Source organism: Melozone crissalis, unplaced genomic scaffold (genome assembly GCF_028551555.1).
Source record: "Melozone crissalis strain CALT ecotype California unplaced genomic scaffold, PUWL_Pcris_2 ptg000027l_1, whole genome shotgun sequence".
Lineage (NCBI taxonomy): Eukaryota > Metazoa > Chordata > Aves > Passeriformes > Passerellidae > Melozone > Melozone crissalis.
In genome coordinates this window covers 15,994,902-16,019,286 of record NW_026535805.1, presented here as the reverse complement: position 1 = coordinate 16,019,286, position 24,385 = coordinate 15,994,902, and the positions used below count along the sequence as shown (strand labels likewise).

The 24,385-nt window shown below is 36.2% G+C and overlaps 1 protein-coding gene across 3 annotated transcripts in view; it reads left to right on the top strand.

Annotated features, from left to right (window-relative positions):
• Positions 1–24,385, top strand: part of SMYD3 (SET and MYND domain containing 3) — a 378,725-nt gene that overhangs the window by 57,600 nt on the left and 296,740 nt on the right. The window lies entirely within an intron of this gene.

Below are 24,385 nucleotides of genomic sequence, written 5' to 3'. Positions count from 1 at the left end.
TTTTTTTTGGTTTGGGGTGGTTTTTTTGTCCATTAAACTAGGGATCATTTCCTTCTTTTGCTGGTTTTGCTTAGTCTGTGTGATAGTCTGCTCTGGGAGAATGGAAAGCAAATGACATAGACCTGTCCTGTGTACACATACTTGATATCATTAATGCTAAATAGAACTGGCAGAAGGGATAGGAGAATCTGACTGGACAGGTGAGTGGTTGGGAGAAAAGAGCAGTCAACAGCCATGTGCTTTGCATGAGTAAAATTAGTATCTTGTTCAGAGTTCAGTCAAGCACAACTGTCAAGCTTTTTGTAAGACCTTGTTGTCACTCTAATTTTTCCATGTGGCATTTTACATCTTTCCCAATTTGGTGGTCAGACAAGTTTGTTATGAGAGTGATAGTGTATTCAAATAATAATTTGGTATTTCCCCATCCCTAGGCAGGTAGCAGCTGATGTTTTCTGCCATTCACATGGAATGTTCTTTGGAAGATTAGATGTCCATGAAATTTTTTTTTTTTTTAAAGCTGAGTAGGGATGCTTATTCTCAGTAGGTAAAATGTAGGACTTGGGAACTGTAAAGTCTCTGATATGACTTTTGCAGTTTCTTCTCTGTAGTATAACTCCAAAGAAGGCCAGCTGTGATGACTTTCCTCTGTGGTCAACAGAATAAAGAAATACTACAGATACATAGCTTCAAGATGTAATCTTGTTTTCCCAATCACTTCCAACATTCCTTTCAAGTTCAGTAGGTGCTTATTCGAACATTGAACTTTTTTGGATCAGTTCTTTCATTGCATGCCACAAAAAGATCCAGTCAAAGGTCATTTTTTTATTCTGTTTGATGCTGGATTCTCAAGAAGGAAAATAAACAGACTGCCAGACAAAAGAGAAAAATTATCCTGTGGTGAGGTGACTATATTCCAGATGGTTCTTGGAAAATCTCCAACCTGATTTAGGTCAAAAGAGCTTCTCGGAAGCTCTTTTAAACAGTCCTCCTGCTCTGCTGTCCACTGCTCTTCTCTTTGTGAAAATTAATTATAGTTTTGTTCACTTGCTTGTGATGCTTAATAGGCAGAGAATCCTCCTGAGTGCGCAATTGTCGAAACTTCCCACTGAAAATCAAAGGAAAATTTGCCCTTTCTTTCCATGGGGGCAGAATTTCACCCCAATGTATCTTTAGTTTGCATGAGATCTGTGGAAAATACCAGCTGTACTGGATGGGAGGTGTTTCAGAAGGGTTATGCACCTACCTTTCTGACAGTGTTGCCCTGTCCTTACTAGACAATTTGCTTTTGTACCAATTGTCCTTTTAGCTGGAGTTGAATTTTCTCATTTTTGTTATCTGATCACTTTTTGCAAGCTTCAGTTTATTTAACGTGCCATTTATCAAGGTTGTGACTGTTTTAAAATTCTGATCCTCAGAATTAAACAGAATTATCTGCAGCTAATTACATGGTAAGGCTTTAACTCCACTGAGACATTTTCTAATGTCAAGATAAATTTTTGACAGCATGGTTTTATGGTTTAATGATGTTTCCATAACCTTGAGATAAAATCAGTCCTTGCTTTTTATTCTTCAGCTTTTACTTACATGTGTGAGGAGGTGGCCTGGAGTCCTTTGAGACATTTAATGGATGCAGGATAAAGAATTAAATTTTTGTATACATTTATGGTTCGTTTAATACTAGCAGACAGAACAATGTGAACCTCTTTAAGACATTGAATAAACTCTGTACATATCATAAACCTGTGAGTGACTCTACTGGCAGGAGTCAGGCCTAAGATGACTTCTTTTAGACCAAATATAGGCTTGGTGTTTTACCTTGAAGTGCAACTACTCATCCTGTGTCAGAATTCACTTTTTGTGCATTTTGAAACAGTTTGAAGATTTATTTTCCAATTAATGAGAAAAAAGAGATTCTGATGTGTACTAGTATGATAGCCATTTTAAAGATCTCTTAATTTCAGGTCCTCACATTTATAATAATAATAAAGTATAGGCCACCTCTGCCTTAACTAGCAGTAAGATAAAATCCAGTGACAATAAATGAACTGCTACAAGCAGACTTCTAGGGCAGTTTAATAAACTAAAACCAGAATTTTATTGGAAAGATGTTTTCTAGAGGATGTTTTGATGAAACTGTTCATAAACAGTTTTGTAAAGGATGCTGGATTGAAGATTTTAGGGGACCCCGTATGACGGCATTTTGGGTTTTGCCTTTTTTTACCTTTTATACATTCTCTGCATTTTTCACACATATGTTTGTAGCTCTGTAGCCTATTGTATTGGTGGCTAATTTTCCCTATAATTTTCCATGGCCTTTCCCTAAGCAGAAAATTCCAATCTCCAAGCCCTGGGGAGTACAAGGTCCCAGTGATTGGTTCTTCCTGGGAAGCAAAACCAAGAACAACTCTTCAAGATGCATTCTCATGGCCAAAGCACAACTAGTGCTGAGGGGGGACTCCAGAGAAGGGGCTTGATCTAGAGTTGTCCTCCTAAATGGTGCTTTCTATCAATTATGCTACTTTCTTAAAACCTGTAAATATGTATTCATCTCTGTGGGGATGGGTTTTTGTGGACATCTTTCCATGAGTGCCCCTGGAGGCCTCCAATCAAGATCCTCTTTTATATTGCCTTCTTACTAAAATTATCTTGGATTTCATTTCCAAGTTGGGAAAAAGGCAACACGTAGAGCAGAGATGGTACCCTGAAATAGCAGTCTCCCTAACTCTTTTGTTGTGCAAAATTTCATTTCTGGACAGTATTTTAACCACATCTGGGATGATAGGAACTAGACAAAGAATTTTTAGCTTTCTGAAATTTTCAATCTTTCCTGCAGTTCCAATCTTGACATCTTGAAAGTAGGTGTGCTGCATTCTTTTATTTCACTGGAGAGGTCACACACCTGTATATGTGGGAGGTGAGTAGTCCTTTTAATGCAGGTGGTGGATGTGCTGCTCGCCACTATCTTCTCAGGTGCTGTTCTACTCTTTCCTTTTCAGGTCAGTTTAGAATTGACACAGGTCAAAGAGTAAAAACAGGTCTGAGTGACTGTAGAGATGTAAGTCTAGCATAGTGCAAGTAGAAGTATCTGTATGTATTAGAAATGTGTGCAATTTTTGCATGTCAGATTAATTTATTTTTGTCTCACTTTTTTGAGGTCTGTGATATTGACATAAGAGTAAAGAAGAATGCAAGTTTGATGCTGTAGTCCAGTCTCTGTGCCCACAAAAAGTTTTAACCAGAAGGCCAATTGTCTGTTTAGCCTGTTGGTGTAGTTTGTTTTGTTTTAAGCTTAAGTAGTAGTAAGGAGGCTCTATAAAGTGCAGAGGTACATCTCTCAAGAGGCAAAGTTTCCTAGTCTCTTTAAAATCCTTTGTTTATTTATACTCTTAAAATTTAGCTGTTTTCACTTGTTCTTCTAACTTTTCATTCCACTCAATGCTTTGAAAGAATTTCTTTTCAACATTAGAGGTATTACTACCAATTAAAAAGAAATCTCACTAAAAGGGTTTTGGTATGGATCTGCATAGGCGGAAGAGGGCCAGGAGTTGAGCAGTGTCATTTGGCCTTTGTAAAGCCTGAATACTAAATTATGGTAATTTATTTGTGTGTTGTTTTATGGGCAAGTTGAAGGACATATTTAATGATGTGACTGATAAAGTGTGTTTCATCTTCACATTGCTCCCTGAGATCTTAGAGGCTCAGTGTTCTCTGGGAAGACCTTGGAATACAAGATACATCTGGTCAAGATATTCTTAAGTAATGCTTTCAGTAGGTTACTCTTACTTAGGATTCACTGGTTAACTTAATTTCTGGAATCGGGGAAATTAAAATTGATTTGTATCAAGAAAATCAAAAGAATTATTAGGATAAAGTTATGAGCAGGTTAAGAGTTGTTAAAGACATACAGGTGAAGGCTGTTTTCTGATGCTAGACTTGCTAATCTAATTAACTCTGGATGCACTTGTTCAGTTTCCCTGTGATTGGGAGGCTGTGAAGTTTTATTCCTGGAGGCAGGAAAAAAGCAAGTGCAATGTTTAATCCATTGTTGTTCTTTGTGTAATTCAAAGCTAATGTGCTTTGCTTCCCTGTTTCATGGTAAATTGAAGACCAGTACTGACAAATTTATTTTTAGTCATGGCCCAGGAAACTATTTTGCAAAAACCTTTTAATTTTGATAGTACTTTTTATTATAAATGCCAAAGTCTTATAATTTTCAGGAATACCTGAAACAACATTGGTTAGTTTAGGTGCTCAACATGCATTTGTGTTTGTTAATCTTTTTACTCCTCTTTTTATTTTAGAGTTGTAAGAATATGTTCCTGCTCATCAAACTATATTGGAACCTTTTTCTCTGACTATTGCCATCATTAATTCTACTGCATAAGATTTTTGATTATCTTTTTACCTATAGTGCTATTGATTTAGTTGATAAGGTTTTGTTTGGTGAGAGTATGGACTCTGCATTTGTCTGTGTTTGTGGTTTTAAGCTATTGAAAACTTCACACAACTGTGAAGAACTGACTTGCAATCATTAGAAATACTGTGTTAGTTACTGCCAAAATAGTTCCAGGAGAAATTTTGTGTACTCTTTCCAGTGTACTCCACAGGAACATAACAGAAGTCATTCTTATAGTTGTTCATAGTTGTACTGAGAAAACATGAATGATCGCTTGCCTAACATGTATTGTTGATTCTGAGTTGCTGTCATATCTAGCAAGAGGGGAATGAGCTAACATCAGCCTCTGCAGTATACAAACTCAAAGGAAATGGGAAAAGCTAAATGTATTATGAGAAAACTAAGCAGTAGTTTGTGCTTCAATTCTGCTGCTCTTGAAAGCATAGGAGTACGTAGAAAATCTGATGGTGACCTCATTTTAAATTTAAATTGGTCTATGATTTCAACATGTCTGTTAAATGGCAGTAATGCTTTTTTCACTTGTGTAGTGCTTCCAATAAGTCTCAAGAAGAACTTGAATAAGATTTAGCAACAATTCTTTCTAGTTTTCTTGTGTACCAGATCATTATTTGTAAGAAAACTAAGGCTAATAAAAGGTGCTCCTATAGCTGCCTTTTCAAAAGAGTTCTGTAGGGCAGTCAGAACCAAACCACATCTGTCCTACCACACAGTGTAGCAGTCACAGTCTGCTGCTTGTTTCTACAATGGAACAATGAGCAAGTGTAAAGACAACTGGAATATGCACAGTTGTTTTTAAAAGCCTACATCTTAAGCTGTTTCTTGTAAATTTTGCAGTAATAGTACTGTACTTCTGCTAGGATTTGCATTGTATTTCTCATTATGTTTGTTTTAGCTCAATGTTGTTGCTTGAAATTAAGATTGCAGAGGAAGTGGCAACCACCGTGCATTGGCTTTAGCAGCAATAGTGTAAATAGAGATTACAGAAAAATTAGCAAATGTTTTAACCAAATAGGAAGAAATATTGCAGCAACACTCTAGAATAATGGTGATAAACACTCTGCTAAGACTCCCCTCTTTTTACTTGGTCAAATGAAAGTTGAGTCCCTACAGGAAGTTATTTTTATCTAAGGTGATTTTTCAGGTTTAGTGATTTTCTTTTATTTCCTCATTGAGTTATAATTTTGGGAGATAATCTTTCATGGCAATTATCTTAATTTTCAGTCACAGTAGTTACCTTGAAGAGCAAAAGGATATTATACCAGACCATGAAACAAGGCTTCTACCATTCTATCAGATTTTAAATTAAAGTGCATGATCACAATTAAAATGTAAGCTTTTGCTAACAAAGCTTATTACAGTGAAAGTAAAACTGTAAGACTTCAGTATTTCAAATTGAGCTTATGGTATAATTGGGGTCCCCTCATTTAGTTGTATGTACCATCTGTTTTACAAACTGTATAACAAGTACCAAGTGTAGAAAATGAGGGAGAAGGGTTTTAAAGTGAGAATGTATTACACGGAGTGGTTGGGTAGAATTTGTAATAATTTGGTTTTGTGTCATAGGAAAGCAGGCTTTTTTCTTGAAGAGTAAAGGGAAGCAGAAAGACTAATTTTTAAGGAAGTTAATGCAGCACAAATGGAAAAGCATAAACTGATAGAAAGTTGCTGACTGGAGCTAGCCAGCATGGGGGGGGTGTTGAAAGGAAAGTTGTATGCTTCATATTCACTTGATGCTTCTTCTGTTGGGCTAAGTTGAAAGTAATAAGATGGCAGAAAACAGTTTAGAGATATAAATGGCAGGGTAGTGTAGGTTATTTTGCAACAATTTGGTTTTTAAACATCTATTTATTTATTTATTTATTTATTTTATAATTTTTTAAGATTTTATATTTTAGTGTAGAACTGAAAAGGACCCAGGGGGCCAGGATGTTAATTACCATTAATTTGCCTAATTATGCTCAGAGCATATCCACAAAACACACTTTGAAAAAAGCCAGTGGTCTCTCACAAGTGATATGCATCAGTCTGTTGTCTGTTTTCTGACACCCTTATGGAAGTGAACTGGAAGCAGTAATGATAAAAAGCTTTAGTGGTTGTAGCAATTTGAGTACATGCAAAAAAATGTGTGGGGTGAGTTACCTTTATGTTTAGAAAAAGCCAGCATGAAACAAGGTCATGGAGACGTTTAATAAAGATCTGAGTAGTAAATGAAAACCATTTACATCCTCTACCAGCAATTTTAAAAGCCTCTAATTGAGGAGAATAAGCCTGATACCTGTTTATGATGTTTTTGGCAGCAAAGTGGTCTATCCTTATCTTTAGGATGACCTGCAGTGGGGTTGCTTAAAGCATTTTTTGTTTGTTTGTTTTGGCTGTGGCAGAGCTAGGAATTTGTGTGGAAGGATTATTAATCAGCTCTAAGACTTTTTCAACATGTTTAATAGATGAAGAGGCACAAAACTATTTTTCTTCCAGAATGACATCATGGTAGATTAATAATCACTTGAAAAATGCCATGCTCTTGGAATACAGGATGGGGAACCATGTATTTGTGGTGCTATTGTTGACTTTCTATATTCTGGGCTGCTTCAGAGTCTCCCTGAAAATTAGGATAATATCTGTCCAAGGTATGCTGTAGAGACAAATAGCTGTTATGGTTGGAATATCAATTGAGGGTGCAACAAATTCTATCTCATGTAGGCATTTCAGTGGGTGTCAATTAAATGATATCTACCTACATGGAAATCAGTCCTGAAAAGTGTGTTCTCTCCCTATTCCCCAATATATGAGTATATATTTTTGCTTTAACAGTAATTGTGGGGTGTCATGTTCTATTTCATTGAAACTACTCCTAAGTTTGTTGTAGACATAAGATGGAGAAAGAAACAATTAGACTACGGTACTGGCTCAATGCCATGATTGAATTGATCCTGTATGTTAGTATGGGTGAGCAGCTGTCACAACGTGGTTGTAGCACTCTTGGCTGGCCTGAGATCACTTAGCTTGTGCCACAGCAATCTGGAGCTGACAAAGGCTGTCTCAAATAGTTTCATGACAGTACATGACAGTGCTTATGGATGTTCTGTGATAGTGGCTGGCAGTAGATCGTGCAAGAACTCTGCCAGGATGGTTTGTCTTACCTTTCTTGCTTGCCTCTCCTTACACACCGACACTGGAAGTTCCCATGCTGTCCCCAGATAAATTAGATGTAGATTGACTGGCAGAGGCAGATCAAGGAATATTCCCTTTAGGAAATAATCTAATTCGCCTTAGTGATTTAATTTTTTTCCTCCGCCTTTTCTCCTGATTGTATAAATGTTGACTAGACTTTTTCATGTCTGTAATCACCAATCAATTGTATTTCTTCTTACAGATCCTTTGAAAATATATGGGCTTTTTAAAATTTTAAATGTGTTCATTGAAATGTGTCCCTAATGTCATAGATAGTGCAGATAATGGATTTGAGCTTATCTCCCTTCTGAATTTAAAGTAATTGTGGGCTGTTATTAAAGTTTTTACAATCACTTTTGGAAATCTGGCAGTATTTTTCTAGTTTAAAATAGAAATCTGCAGGATTAAAGCTTTCTTCCATCTCACATTCCACAAGAATATTCTTCAGTCTGTCAACAAACCTTGTGCTTTGCCTGTACTCACAAATACAAAATTCATCTTCTTTCTTCTTCTATTACCATCAAGGCCAAGTTTCCATTCAACTTTCAGAGGGAAGTGGATCGGATGCCCACTCTTTGAAGGGTATTTTTATACATCACAAAGTCATTGAAATCAGAGTTTCATCATGTAAATAGATAGGATGTGGTGAAGTGTTGCTCCTAGTCAAGATAGAAATGGTGAAGTGCTAACCTACTGCTTTGTCAACATCCATTCAGTGTTGGGTGAAAATTACTTTGCTTGTTTGGGTCTTTAGTCTGGGAAGATAGTAAAGAAGGGTGCACATGTTGTCTGTGACATCAGTGTTTTCTGCTCTGCAGAAATTATGTAGACTAAGTAATGCTAACATGTTTTTCATTTTGTAGTAATTTCAGCCTTTAAGCTCGTTCTCAAATTAAAAAATCAACATTTTAAACAGCAGCTTGCATGGTGTGCATTTGTGCTGTCTAATCTTCTGAAAGAATCATGTTTCCTTTTGTACTTTATGAGTAAAATTCCATGACGTGACTGATAGTGAGAAGCTGTTGCAATAGCATAGAATTGCTAGTTTTACTTTTAAACTTTCAACATTTTTTTTGTAATTTTATATTTTTGGAGTTTCTTTTAACTTGAGATAATATCCATCATCCTGATAATTTAAATGGCATAAATCTGAACCTAGGTTTTATAATTAATGTTGCATATATTGACTGTTTTTTTGCCTATTAAAAAGTGAAGTACAGTCTTATAAAAAATTATGTACTAGTGAAGAAGCAGCTTGTGAGAATATGATAATAGTATTGGAATTTGCCTAGTGAATTTGGACCAATGACAGATATGAGTACCACATAATTTGCTGCCCTAATTATCCAAGATCATTGTTTCTCATTCCATAGCTTTTTTTTTCCGTTAAGCTCTCTTTTTAGACATATCAGACAGTCAGATGGTAATTTCTCATGTAAGTTTCCAGTTCATTTGATTGGAAAGCCATAGTTCTGAAAAGCTGCAGTGGTAAAGTTTAGTGCAGTACTTCATCAGTTTGCCCCCATTCTGCCAGCTTACTGAGGACCAAAATTTGTCCAATTGCCTGAATGATGTACCTAGGCTGACTCCAGAGCTGAGTGATGGCAGGAATGACCAAGAAGAGAATTCAGCTTGTTGTCTTACCATCCTTGTACCTCATAGTTGAATCAGGAATAAGCACATTTAACCATCTCCTTAAAAACATTATACTTGAAATGAATTAACAGTGGCTGCTGAGAATCACAGCAAGATTTGTACCCTCATCTTCAGCATGAGTGAACCCCGCGGTACAAAAACCAGAATCAATTTGGGTTAATTGTGTTAACTGTAGTTTTGAAAAATGCCTTTTCCTGGTTAATTTTACCCAGCTACCAAAAAAACTGCTTGACTTAATGATGATGTTAATGGATATGCTTCCTATATATTAGTGAACTGTCTTTGTAGTATCTTGTCATGGCAAAAATTAGAGAATATAGGAACGTATAAACAAAAAGTACTCAGTAACAGCAGGATGTTGTACAACATTAATGGTTCTTATTGCAAGCTTTCATCTTCTTGGAAGCAGCTGAATTTAGGTGGAGTTCTGATGTCTCACAATGGCCCTGGATGTTGCTGGTGGTATCAGTAGATAGTAAATCATAGTGCATTCTCTTGGGCTAAAAGTGAATCTGTACCTGGGTACAAGTCCAGAGAGATGATAAATCCCCATAACCACACAGATTGTGTAAATACAGAAAAGCACTGCAAAATAAATAGAGATGTCTGGTAGCTTTGTGTTCTGGAATAAACTGTGATCCATTGGTAGAGATCTGCTAGAAAAGCAAACGGAAAGAGCTGGAGTATCCACAGCAATAAGAGGTTTTTGACCATGAAGTAACCTATTGTTTGGGAGAAGTGTAAGTGTATACACATCTACTTTCCAAGCATGCTGCTGCCAGCTGTATTTCTTTGAAGTTTTTATCTTCAAATCAAGGAATTGCACTACAGACAACAGAATAAATAAAATTTATGCTGGCAACCCTGTCCATGATATAAGCAAACTGAGCAGCCCACTTTAGTAGATCCAAAATTGTATGACTTCTAGTAACTCTTTTTACTACCATCTAATTGTTGTAGATTCACAAGAAATTACATTTGCTAATTTAATTTTCTGTTCATTCAATTTCTAGATGAGATGAGTGAGAGGAATGTGAAGACTCATAAGAAAGGTACAGAAGGAGAAAAACAAGCCTGCTTATACGGGAATGTTGTGTTTTCCAGTTAGGTCTGAGACAACATTTGAGCAGCATTGTTTTTTGTCAGAGCATCTCTTGATGGTTTTTGGGAACAAGCATACAAGTATTTCTAGAAACTTGAGTGAGTGTGCGTAAGTGAGAAATGGAGGTGATGAGAGGCTGGTGAATTCCTACTAATTTTTGTAGTTCATCATATTCAATATTAATTATTTTGCTGGCATTAGCCTGTACACATCAGGGAAGTGGGAAGCTGTGAATATATGTCACTATATGATTTTAATCACCCTGATACCCCTTTGACTGGAGCTCTGTTTTCAGTGTACAGTTTGAGGAGATTTCTCTGGACTCCATTTTTGCATTGCTGTGGTGAAGGGGAAGAATGGTGCATAGGCAGAAATAAGATGAAGCTTGTTGCATGCAGCTTGTTGAATCAAACAAGCACATAATAGCAGTAATTTGTATTTATCTGCTGCCTTCTCCTGAACTGTTTTACTCCAAAGTTCTCACAGTCAGCTTTCCAAGATGTGAAGGTAGGAGTATGTTACATACTGTCATTCAATGGCAATTGATATTAACTTGAGCTAGGATTAAGTAGGGAATGCTTGATTGTCTGATGATAATTCTGTAATTAATATTCTTAGTGATTAGAAATCTCATTGGGTCAAATGAAATGATTTTTTACATGTAGCAATATGAATTAAGGTGTCTATTTGCAGCTTGGCAAGTTTTCTCCTTCGCAAGTGTCTCATCTTTCCAGTGGGTAGCTCTTGTATGTCTTCTGCCATTTCAGCAGGTAGTTGCTGGTTGTCTTTGTTCTTTATGGCAGAAAGAACTCTTTTAGACCAACAAAATTTGCTTACTTGTTATGGTGCTGCTACTAGCAAATGAGAAGTTCTGAGTGTCACTTTTTAGAATCAAAATTGCACAGTGAATTTGGAGTACCTTCAAGAAGGAGGGCAGGTGACTCCTCTAACTCATGACAGCAAATTATGTTGATTAAATACAGGTAATGATCAATTGTGGAATTTAGAATAGTGAGGCAAAGTGACTTTGATTTATTGTTCCAAGTAAAGCTGAGTTCTTAGGAAAAAGGATGCGGTAAAAGATCTGGCGATGGGATCCTCCAGTGTTCACTTGGTCTTTTTGAAAATCAACTAGCTTTTTTAAAATAGTTAATTTTGCTTTCCTTTCACTAGCACTGATTTTATGACTGGATCAATGTGAAAGAAAATCAAGAGGTTTTATATCCCAAATGCCTGTAAGATTTTTTAGGCTGAAAGATAATTTTGCATAGTGATGGTGGTCTACTTTTGTGTTCCAGATTGCAGATCTGTGTGTGGATCATGTGTTTATATATATGCTGTTTGACTTGGGTGTCCATTCTGACCCTGTGACCTTGTGTTTAGCCTTGTGTGTTGAGATTCGAGTAGATTGAGAGTCCCATCATTAATTTAATGGAATTTGGGACAAGATGTCAATGTACTCATTGCTTCTTAAGAGGAATCAGGGAAAAAAACCTTGAATTTTTCCCACACTGATTTGTTGCCAGAAGCTGCCGGCATCCGCTCACATGTCATTCTGTCTTGGTAAATCAATCTGCCTCCACATATCCATCTCAGCTCTTCTGTGTTCTGGGAGATGTTATGTTGGAATTATGATCAGCACAATGTATGTTCAGTGTGAAAAGTACACCATGGAATGATAACACTAACATCATTGCACATGGTGTTTTGCTATAGGTTAGGAAGAATTAATTAGCACTGCTATTATTAAAGTGTTACTAATTAATGTTGCGCTGTAGTCATATGCAGTAAAAAGTTTTCAATAATCTGTTCAATAAGCTGTTTCACATATGTAACAGACATATGTTGTTATGCAAAAGAAAGGTAACTGAAATCAGGATTGCCTGGGGTTTTATTGATGTAGATGCATTTTCTAGGGAAAATGGCACTGAAGTCTTATAGATCATACAAGATTTCTGTGTGTGTAGGCTCTACAGAAGGGGACATGAGAGTCTATGATCTTTGAAACCCTGAGAGAAGACCTTTAATGAAGCTTGACTTTATGCCAGAATACTCTGAAATCAGTTTGAAAATATTATTGATGTGTTTATTATAAGTTAAGGCACTCAGCATCGTAAAGGAATGCTGGAGTACTTTGGAAGTTAGGATGAAAACCACTTTAGAAGTATTTCCCAAGAAAACACTCTTGCTCTTTGATGCTTCCATATGGCTCTGGCAAATGTTTCTGCTCCTTTATTTAAACTGGCAGGGAACCTGTAATTAAAGTATAGAAAGATGCACTGGAAATAAAAAATCATGTCTTTACTTTGAGAATTCAGCTGGATTTTCTAGCTATAGGGATATTTTTATTTGTAGAAAAGTAAGACATGCTTGGAAATGCAGAAGGCTGCTTTGATACTCTCTTGAGACATCTGTCCTTGATTAGCTGCTTGAACCAGTGATGTTGTGTGTTTGTGCCTGGTTGCCAGGGAAGCCATCATTGATAGCTTCTTTTGAGAAAGGAAAAGCAGCAGATGAAAATGTACTCATTTGCTGCTTCATTTGAGGCTGAAACATTCCCCAAATTAATTCTTGCACATTTCAGTTTTTGAGGGCTTTGTGGTTCTATGACTGAATAATTGTCTGAAGGCTTATATGCAAAAGCATAAGGCATAGAAAGTACTCTGTAAATTAAAAATGTTGAGCTATGGTTCCTCCATTCACCACTGTCATGTGATTTAAAAGATACCCTTTAAACAGCATTTGATTGTGCATTTGTTTGTATTAATGGATCTCACCTAGGAAAACTTACTTCAGATGTATTCCTAGTAGTTGGTGAGTTAGAAGGAGGAATTACCTTTTATATCTTCCAATGTGAGACAAATTCCTTGTCTGATGTCTAGGAGTTTAAGCTTCAACATCTGTTGCCAGCAGCCTGTCTAACCTAAATAATCCAAGCTTTTGGATTGCACCAAAATACTTTGAATAAAATTGTTTTGATAAATGAGTGCTTTTGGGAATTTCTGAAACTCCCTCAGTTATGAGGAACTGTCAGTGCCTGAACTGAAAAAGATTGTTAGATTTAAATACAAATAAGAATCTTTATTTTTTACTTATTTCCAAGCAAATTTAATAAGTCAGTGACTGTGAAATAAATAATTAAGTCTCTTGAAGTAATTATGATAGTTTTCTAGCAGTTGTGTCTTCCACACATGCAGAGCCAAGGCTAGGATAGCAATATTGAGATTCTTTGAGTGGTGCATTTATTACAGAGGAATTCCTAAGGACTTCAAATCAATGTTGGGTTTTTTTCCTAACTGAAGTGCACCATCTTCTTCACAGAAAAGAAGGAGAGCCATTGTGATGTTTTAAACTGCATGAACAGCTTTAGTATTGCTGTTGTTTTAGAAAGGTCTGTCTTTCTCTTGGGATCTGGATGACTTTCTCATTGGTCTGTTGGAGTGGGCCAGATAATGCCACACTTGCAGAACTGCATCCTGTGGAAATCTCTGGCTGCAGGAGAGCATTGTTGCTAGCAGAACATGTCAGGATGCAGGGGCATCTCCTACAGGCTAGGGAGATTTGAAGAGAGCAGAAGAGGCAATCCAAAGGTCATTTAAACACGTTTTTTTTTAATATGATGCAAAATAAAATAAAGAAGACATTTCGCTGCAATGTTTATTTTCTCTTCTTGCAGTGTCACTGGATTAACAGAAAATCCATAAAGTAAACAATATTAATGTTATTTGAAACTGCTGTCTACATTTTGGATAATGCTCCTCTATGTGGGTCAAGAAACCAGTGCATGGAGATAAAACAAGAATATAAGAAATAATCAATTTATTTTAAGCATGATTTGCTATCACCCTGCTGCTTTTGTGAAGACAGTAGTTATATTCACACCTGATATGATGTAGAAATTTTAGCAAAATCCTTCATGAATTTTATGGTTGCAGTGGAGTTATTTCTGCCCTTTAATAGTATGTTGCAGATGTGATGTAAGATTTAATGGGATTCTTTTTTCTTATAATTGAAAAAGTGTAATTGCCTTTGGTGGAAGCTGAGCTAGAAAACAGGAAATGCTGATCATGTGTGACATGATCTGGGATGGAATTGCTTGAGTTTTTATTTCTTTTGGCATTTATCTGAAATTTCCTTTTTAAGCATTAGAAAACACGGGGAAGAATAATCTCAATGCATCTTTATTATAACTGGTATTTCTGTGTAGGCTCAGCTTTGTTAGGAAAACTAGTTGTGACTGCTGGGTAATTGCAGGGTTGGGATTGCCCTGGGAAAGCCAGATGCAGTAAGTTACTGTGCATGAATTAAAAGCAGCCAGACTTTTTGGCTTTCTTTAAAGGGATGTTGTTGTTGATAGTGTTTTTTTTTTTTGTTTTTGACTAAACACAAGCCATTTTGATAGATTAGTTTTCAAACTCATTTGTCTCTATTAAAAAGGGGCTATATCAAGATTTTGCAGGCCAATTTGGCCTGTTTAGAATAACATGACTGGTGTTTAAATGTGGTCTTCAGAAACGGCCTTTGTTAACAAGTCTCTGTTCCTGTTCTCTTACTAAACAGTTTGAAAAGGGTAGAACTAGTTCACATCAAAGCTCTGGTTTGTCTAACAGCCTGGTACCATCAAATAAATTAAGCTGAACTAGGTCAGTGTATTGTGATCTAATCAAATTAATGTAATGATTTGCTTTAAAAAAAAATACTGTTATAATTTAAAAGATTGATATTTCCTGAACCTTGAACCTGAAAAAATAAGCTCTTGTATGTTTGACTCAACCCATTTTTTCCTTTCTGTTTAAATACAGAAAACAGTACCTGTTCTTAAGGTGGGAGTAGAAAACTAAGAAACTGCTTCACCAGATTATAGGAAAGACTTAAGAAAAGCAGAAATAATGGGTTGAGTGGCCTTTTCATATTCTCCCAGTTAACTTCCGGTTGGGAGATATCAGGTCAATGAAAAAAGGGCCACTGTTCCAGTTGCATTTTATGTAGCATTTCATAGTAAACAAGCTTTGGATCTTGTGGCAATTGGCTTTAATGAAGCCTTTTAAAAAAGGATTAAAACACCTAGTGTTTTAAATTTTGAGATTTTCACTGGTTTTGTTGCTATACCAAGCAGACAAAGAGATTTATGAGAATCTGATCTATGTTCTATGATGCTATAGAACATTTTTACTGAATTAAAAATATTTTGGATTGGCTTGGTACGGAATAAATGGCAATTTATTCTTGCAGCTGAGCTGTGATCCTTACTTTCCCTGTTGTAGATAAGAAGATACAGGAAAAGCTGGAGAGGAGTGGGAGGAGGGAGAGAGAAGGAGCAGAAAAGGACAAGTAAAGGTTTTCATTTTGTGATTTTTATTTATTTTTGGTCCATATGCATTGGATCCAAGAGGCTGGGTAGCTATAGACAAGTTTTGAGTTGGCAGGTTTGCCTTGACAGCTGTTACCTTGGACTTTGGAATATTCTCCCTCATCAGTGGTACCATCTGGCTGCTCTGACATGATATTTCTACTTCATCAGTCTCTGGTAAGTTGGGTGGAACTGCAGGAGCCGTTTCATCCTGTGTTTCTAATGCTGTGTTGCTGTAGTAGTGTTATCTGTAAGAAGTCAGAGATCAAAAGTTGAGGCCTGAGGGGAGAAGGTAACATCAGATTTGTCATGTCTTAGACTAGTGTGACTGCTGGTCTGCTGATTTGAAAAACAAGTCACTGTCAGTTTTAAAATGAATACAGCCTTTGGCTCAGGAAATTCCTAAAGTAGAGTTTGGTGGGTACTGGGATGGGTATATGGCTGGAAAGATCCCTCTCTCTCTGTGTATTTACTACCCATTTTCACAAAGACTCTGGTGTGGGCTGGTCAGAAACATGTTATTGTGCTTGCACATCCACATTTGTTTAGACCTGGAATAGCTGTCCTTAAATGATGATTTTTTTAATCCTGTTTATCAAAAGTAAACTGATGATCTGTGAGCCTGCTGCTGGAATTCCCATGTCAACTCACATTCATAAAGCTAAGAATTAAAACTCCCTAACACAGAAAAATTAAATCTTATGTGTTTCAAATGCATAGAAATCTTATAAATAGATAATGGTATTAAACAGGGTGGATATTAAATGATATATGGAATTGTAGCAATCACTGTGAATCTTAAACCTTATAATGCACACTGCTCATTTTTGTGTGTTTCTTTGCTCTCTCTGTACCATGTAAAATCTTTTAACTGGTGTAAATTCAGACAACTTTGACTGCAGTGGAGAGCATTGGGAACTGCAGCTCTATACATTCGAGAAACAAACTATAATGGTTGCTGGCAAGGAGGCAATAAAGATAATTAATATGGATTTTGTGGTCAATAGGTGGAAATGATCTGCATTTAATTTTTATGTTGGAAACAAATAAATTATTTTTGTCCTTTCACAGGAATGATGTACATGCCTACTACATAAAGCAGGCCTTTAGATGAGAATATAGAGCTGTTGGTTAATATTTTAGCAGTTATATTTATAAACAAGTGAATAATACCTAGCACCAGTCTATATTTTTGCTGTTCTTTTTTGGTGTATTTAGTATAAAAATGTGTTGTGGGAGTTTGTTCGGTTTTGTTTTAGTTATTTTTAATATTTGCTCTATTTTAATGCCGCAGTATCTTTTTCTCATTATAAAGATGATCAATCAATAATTACAATAAAAGGTTCAGTATGCATCAGTTGTTTTCCACTTTATCCTGATGATAAGGTCACTGTCAAATAGAAAATATTCTCAATAAAGACAATAGATGGGTGAAAATCAAATCTTACCAAATGAGTGTTAACTGATTTAGTCTGTAGAAAAGGTGGCACAGGGGGGATCTGAGTGGCATGTCAGTCTCTTCCAAGTAAAAAGTGGTAGGACAAGAGGAAACAGCCTCATGTTAATGAAGGGTTAGGTTGTATATTAAGAATTTTCTTTTTGTGGAAAGAATTGTCGAGCATTAGAACAGGCTGCCTGGTGCTGGAGTCCCCATCCCAGGAGGTGTTTAGACTATGTGCAAATGTGGCACTTATGGACTTGGCAGTGCTAGGTTTATGGTTTGACTTGATTTTCAGTGTCTTTTCCAGCCTAAATGATTCTGTGACGCTATGACCTTATCGAAAATAGATCCTTGATAAACTGTTTATAGGGTTTTATTGATGATTTTACATGTTTGGTGGAGAAAGGTAATATTGCTATTAAACCAAGTTTTATCTTTTTGGTTGTGCAAATGAAGAAAAAAATATATCACATGCTAACTAAAAGCCTTGAAGAATTTTACAGTCATCACAGCATTCATTGAAAATGAGAATATTCCCTGTACATGCTTTTTTCATGTCTGACTCACATAGATATGAGTAGATTCTTGACCTTGTGCCATTCAATACTTTAGTGAGAGTCTTTGTAAGCAATGATGACTTCATTCATTTGCCCAAGCACTAACAAAAGACTAGGCTGAACTACAGCTGTTTGGTAAGACACTGGGATGAACATGAACTTTTTATTTCAATCCAGACAGTATTTATTCCACTGTATTGTTACTCTGTGTATTGCATCTTCACTTGGCCAAAACCACGTATTCTTGCTGTAAGAGAAATTGTTTATAGGTGTAGAGTGACAAACTTCTTGGGATTTTTAAGAGTCAGGACTAAAGCCTTCATTATTCTATTTCTGTGATGAAAGAGAGCTAAGCAATTTTCATTTATTTAAAAGTTGAAGAAAACAAAATGAACTATTTAAACTAAATGTGGAAAACATTGTCTTCTGTTTGAAAAGCTAGTATGGCAGACAGTATTTTTCTCCCTCCATCCAACAGATTACCAGTAGTGTGTCTTACTAGAATTGTTTTCATTATGCTTGGATGATTTTTCATGTGACTTTGAGTTTGATAATGCTTTTGTTACTTTTCTCTATAAAAAAAACATAGAGGTCAGAAGCTGTATGCTGCTCACTCTGAAACTGAAGTTTTAACTTAATAGATTCTTCAGAAATATTTGGGAATGTTGTGTTCTCTTGATAATTCTTTACCAAGATGTCACAGCAGAAATAGCTGGGGCACACTCCTTAAATTGTTCTCTAGGATTAAAGATTTAGTTTAGGTACTGGTGAAAGGAGTGGCTACTGATGACAAGCAAAGGTGGGGTGTGTGTTTTCAGCTTTCACTCCATCATGGCATGTATTCCTGGAGGAAGAGTAGGAGGTGGTGGTCTCATACAGTGGGGAAATGGAAACAAATATTTCTGTGGGGTTTGTAGTCATAGAAATACTATGGATGGTCTTGATCTAGACATTGGTTTTGCTTTGATGAAACATTTTAATAATAAGATTTTTTCCCCCATGCACAATTTCATCGCATGCCTTCAGATAAGACTAGTTTGTTACTGACTTACATGACTAGATAAGAATGTTATCTCTACAATGTTTTATTTGGAATTAAGTCAAATGTTCTCTTCCAGTAAGTGAAAACAGCTAAAATGCTTCAAAATCCTAAAGTAACTTATTTTCCAGTTATTGTGGTAGCAAGTCTTGGGTTTGTGCAAATGCAAGCCTTTTGTATTAGGAAGTCACAAAATGGATTGATAAATGGATATTCAATAATTATACAAAAACTTATTTAAAACTTGCGAATCTTGGCCTCATGGAAAGAAGTAAATATGCAGAATTTCTCAGTAGACTTGAGACTGACAGAGGAAGATACGGCAAGTTCAAAAAATACAGTATCCTTATTTTTTTGTGGCTTACTGACAAAATTAATGCTGAGGTCATATTTGGAGATAAGTAATCTTTTGATATTCTTCCTGATAATGAAATTGTCCAAGAAAAGTCTTTGTGTTATCATAAATCTGTATCTTTGCAGTCATTTTATGCAGGTGATTTAAAAAAAGTAGATTTTTGACCTGATAGAAATGGAAATGTTTCTTAGAAATGAGAAGGAAACTTCAATGAGGAATATATGAGATTATGCTCTTTAAAATCTAACAGGCAAAAATTGAGGACACCTCTTGAAAAATAAGCTTCATCTTCATGTCACATCCCAAGGAAAATCTTGACCTGCTCACCCAATGATGCTTAAATAATTTTCATAATTAAGTCCTGCAGCCAGTATTCTCCATGTGAGCAGAAAAACTGCAAGCTTGGTCTGTTGAAGTTGGCAGGCTTTGCCTTCTGCTGAGGAGTGAGCCCTGGAATCAAGGATTTTTCATAGAAAACACCTGATAACTTATGCTTTTTCTTCAGAGATTATTAGAGTGTTAGCTGGATGTTTGCTGGTAAACAAATGGTGCCCTGTGTAGAACTTTAAACAGTAACTGCCATCTGAAAACCAGTATATAGCTAGAGGCCAACCTACAGGCAAACTGTGTTATTTTCTCAGCATTTAGCAAAGTTTTAAACAAGCAGCTGTTTTCTGCACTGCCTTCAGCTTTTAGCTGGCCTTGTGTGGTCTGGCTGGATTATGTTACAGTAATCTGGTACTGATGTGACAGTCTTTGGTAAACATAGCAATGAGCATAACTGGAAGTGTCTTTTCTTACATATTTCTTTATAGGAAGAGACGAGACAAAAAAGTAGTGCTTACTTATGACTCTCCATTTGAATAGGAGTTTCTCAAGAATTAATGAGACCCTGAGGTGTCATCATGTATGAAAAGAAATGCAGTTTATTTCTTCCCCAGAACAGTTGTGCACACTTTGAACACTTGATTAAAACTTAGGCATTTTCTGGGGATTTCTCTTTAAAATTTACTTCCGAGTTTTTGTAAAAGACCAACCATGTATTTACTCCAAGAATGGGAAAAGTTTCCTTCTGTCCTGTTAAAAATCCATTTCACCAGCTCAGTAACAAAGCCAATATTCTCTGTGTTGATTTCACCTGGCCACTGCTCCTGCTAAGTTTGCCTTCATAGAAGCCATGGCTCTGTGTCTTGATTTCTCTGCCTCAGAGCAAGGCTCCATGCTCTTATTACTTTAGTTTTGTTAGTACTGGCAAGCCAAAGTACTGAAGTAATCAATCCCCTACTGTTCTGATTGATTTGCACAATTTTCTGGTGTTAGCTGGGTTTTGCCTCAGCAGCCGTAGCCATCTGCATTCTGTCCAGCTCCTGGCTGCATTCAGGCAGGGGTCAGCAGCTCCAGTGCAAGATGGATGGATGATTCATGGGCTTCAAGACTGAGGAAATGATTGCAACCCTCAGTTCTTCCACAAGTCAGTCTGATAGAACAAAGGATTATATGATGTCAGTGTAATTAAACTGTGCCTGACCAAAATTCCTTTCAAACATACCAGTTATGTCTTTTTATTGGACTGAAGAGTGGCCAAAAAGTCTTGCACTGTCCTCATGGGGATAAGGGCAGCAATTTTCTGTAACTATATTGTGGGAATTTCCAAGAGCAAGTACATTGACCCTCTGCTGGAAACTGTTTATATATCAACACTTTTTTCTTTTATGGTTTCCATTATTTAATGTTTATTTTAAGGTGTAGGTGTGCTGTATGGATGCAATCAATTCAGCTTCTTCTGAATCAGTGATTGCAAATGCTCCCATATTGGTATTCTTCCTTAAGTTTGTCAGATCTCCATAAGACATGACTGGTTCAGTTTGTATTATGAATATATGTTTTGTGCATTTTTTGATGACATATTACAGAATTTTGCTCTTTCTCCCCCTTTAACTAGAGAGGGTAACCTCTCCCTGCCTCAGCTTTTCTGGTGAAAGAGTGCTCTAATTATGTTTTAGGAGATAGGATGTGAAGAATTGTGAATTCTTAAAGCGTGGTCAGAAAACACAAAAAAAAAAAAGAGCTGGAGGACAAAAATGCTTAATATGCCAATTTATACTACAACCAGTTGCTGTGAGATTTAGCCAAGTATTTCAAGTTTTGAATTATGACAAAGTTCTATGGGGTTATGACATGCATACTAATGATTTTTTATGCACTGCTTGATTATAGAGATGAAACTTGATGCTGAAAATGGGAAATACTGAGCTAGCCTTACTACTGTGAGATACCATTCCTTTAGACCAAGGTGGCGTAGAGTGCTGGCTGGAATTCATTGTAGACCCAGACATTTTATGGAAGAGCAATTTCAGCTATTTCCTATTTTTTGACTACTAGTTTCAACAATGCTAAGTGAGGAACTAACAGTTTGCTATTTGTAGTCACTTAAAATGAACTTGTGAACTTCCTTAATAAAACATGAAGCTATTTCATAAAAAAAATCAAATCAAATTATAATATTGTAGCTGTTGGAAGTATAATCCTTACAGTTAGGGATTTACAGCTTGTCTAAAACATAACATTTTACTTAGTAGATCTTGTCACATAGGAATGCTGGTTAGTTTTTTTTTATTATTTTTGAGGCAAGTTCTATATAACAGCGTTATATAAAACATATGATGTAGTGACTCCATAACCTTATCCTAACCCCTGTACATGTGCAAAGGTACCGCCTGTAAAGGAGGCATAGTCTGTGTACAAATACTCTGGGTAAACTTAGTGTATCTACCTCCCTCCTCAAATACTTCCTAATGGAAACAATAGACAAAAGGGAATAGTTAGTGTGAACACAGTGATAAAATGACATTTCTTAACTTTTCTAGAAGAGAGTATTTTACCATTGGGAACTTTTATTAGAGTATAAACAACTTCCCCCTCCACTAAGAAATCTGAACATGGTACAAATGTGACCACAAAAAAAAAAAAAGCATACCCAAAGATAAAAAACCACCAAAAATACCTTTCTCCCAGCTATGTTTGTAATTCTCATGAGACATTTCCTGATGAAATACTTTCCATTTTATTAATTTATTCCTCTGTGTATATTTCTTTATGAAGAAAGGCAATATGTATTTAACCACAGGTCACATATTGTATCAAATATCTGATATTTATAGTCATAAATAAAAATACAGGACTGTCTTTTAGTACTTGTGTGTACCATCAGTCAACATCACTTAGTAAATTGAAATGATTATTTTTTAGCATATGAGTCAATGTAAATGCATTTGATGAGAAGGCATATAAAAATATGGTATAATTGAGAACCAGTATATGATGGATGTCAAGAAAAGAGTTAAAATTATAATAGCTTGAGTTTTTGTTACCTCCATGAAATAAGTTGGTTCTGTAACTTTCTGCATTCCTTGGGGGGTGTATTTGAACAACTGAAGAAAGAAAAGGAAATTTTGAAGTAGATGCCACACTGGTGCTGTATTTGAATACTTTACAGGTTTCTTAAAGGAAATTATATTTGTGATCAGGATGAGTGAGCTTTTTTGGTTAAAAAAGGAGAAACTGAATGCTCTATACATTTTCCAAACTATTCAAAACTCACTTAAACTTCTGGAATAACTCCCTTGTCTTTATTACCTCCTCCTTTTGGACAGAGACCATATCTGCATTTGACTCCTTAAAGAGAACAACAGGTCAACACCCTTTTCCCCCAGGCTGTTGCTTCAGTCTTCCTTACATTTTACCATTTTTATTCCTTTCTCCATAAGAAGCTCCAGACCCATGCCAGCTTCTTTACAGATTTTATTTTATTTCTAATTATTTATTTTCCCGTATTCTCATTCCTTTTCTTGTTGGTGCTTCAGAAAAATGTGTTGTTGCTGAAGTATGGTATTCTGAAGCATGAAAATACAGCCTGTTGTGTAAAAACAGCAGAAAAGTGACATTTCTATAGGCAAAATAGTCTGTTGAAGTCAGTCCTTGGTAAACAATTGAAACAATGTGTTCTCCCTACCATTAAAATTATTTCTATCATCAAAAAACTAATCCTTGAGCTATCTGAATTTGCTTATTTCCTCTCATGAATCAAATGTATACTTCTATATTTCTAGTCTATTACAATCTATACTTGCTGTATTGATTTGTGTGTTTCTAGCAAACAAGATCAATGATTTTGATATAGCAGAGACAGCATATTATAGTCAACACAATCTTATTTTTAAATCTCAAACAATGAAGTGAAAATCAGTTTAAAAGCACATTTTCCAATTAGATTTCTAATGCTTTCACATAAGAAAAGAATGTCAAGAGGTTTCAGGTGAAGGCAGATATTATAAAAATGCCAGTCAGCTACCAAATGATTATAATTAAACATTAGATCACTATCAAAAAATAATATCAGAGCAGAATTGACAGTTTTCAATTATCTTGTTATAGGATGAAGCCAGCTTTTGCTCACAAGGGATTAATTATCACTGTACATGTCCATATGAGCCTGTACTCAAACCACCATTGTAGCTGTCACTTCGACTTTGGTTTTAAGTCTTTTTTTAATAGGTGACTGTACAGCCATGAAGTGCTGCAAGTTTGTTAAACATATTGGACTGTTGCCCGGTACTGTGTTTGAGCTGTGTAAACAAACATCTGGTCTGGCTGCTGGCCTGGCTGTTGAGGTTGTGTACCTGACCGTAAATTAGCAGAACATATATTTGTGTCTGAATTCTTATTCCACTATGAATTTTTGAATCATAGATTTAGTAAGACCAGGCTAATGAGAGGGAAGGTGTTAACTGGTGAATTTTATGTGCCTGGACCCCAGTTACCAATGCCAGAAATGGAAATGAATAGAAGCGTGTTGGTGCTACACTAAACTGAGCTAGCTGTGAAACATTGCTGGTAGGAAACCTAATTCTACAAAGGGCAGTGTGTGCATGTGTGTGTGTGTGTTTTGCTAGTGTCAGCCAGTGGAAATGTCTAATCCTCCATGCAGGCCTGGAAGAGCCTAGAGAGAGTAAAGGGGGAGATGGGACACAGCCAGGACTGGGCTAGAGGACTGAGCTGGAGGCATTCACCTCTTCTGATCATAAAGCTGTAGAGACAAACTGTATCTGAATGCACAAGTCCATGACTGTGTAAGTTAACTGTTGATTTCTTGCCTCCATTAATCACATGGTTGCTTCTTCCTTGCCAGCATTAGCACTCAACTGACCTGAAAGAGAAGGGATGAGTCAGGATCTGAACCAGTTAAAGCCAATCCCAGAGAAAGTGAGTCTCATCTGTGTGAGATGGTAAAGCAGGTT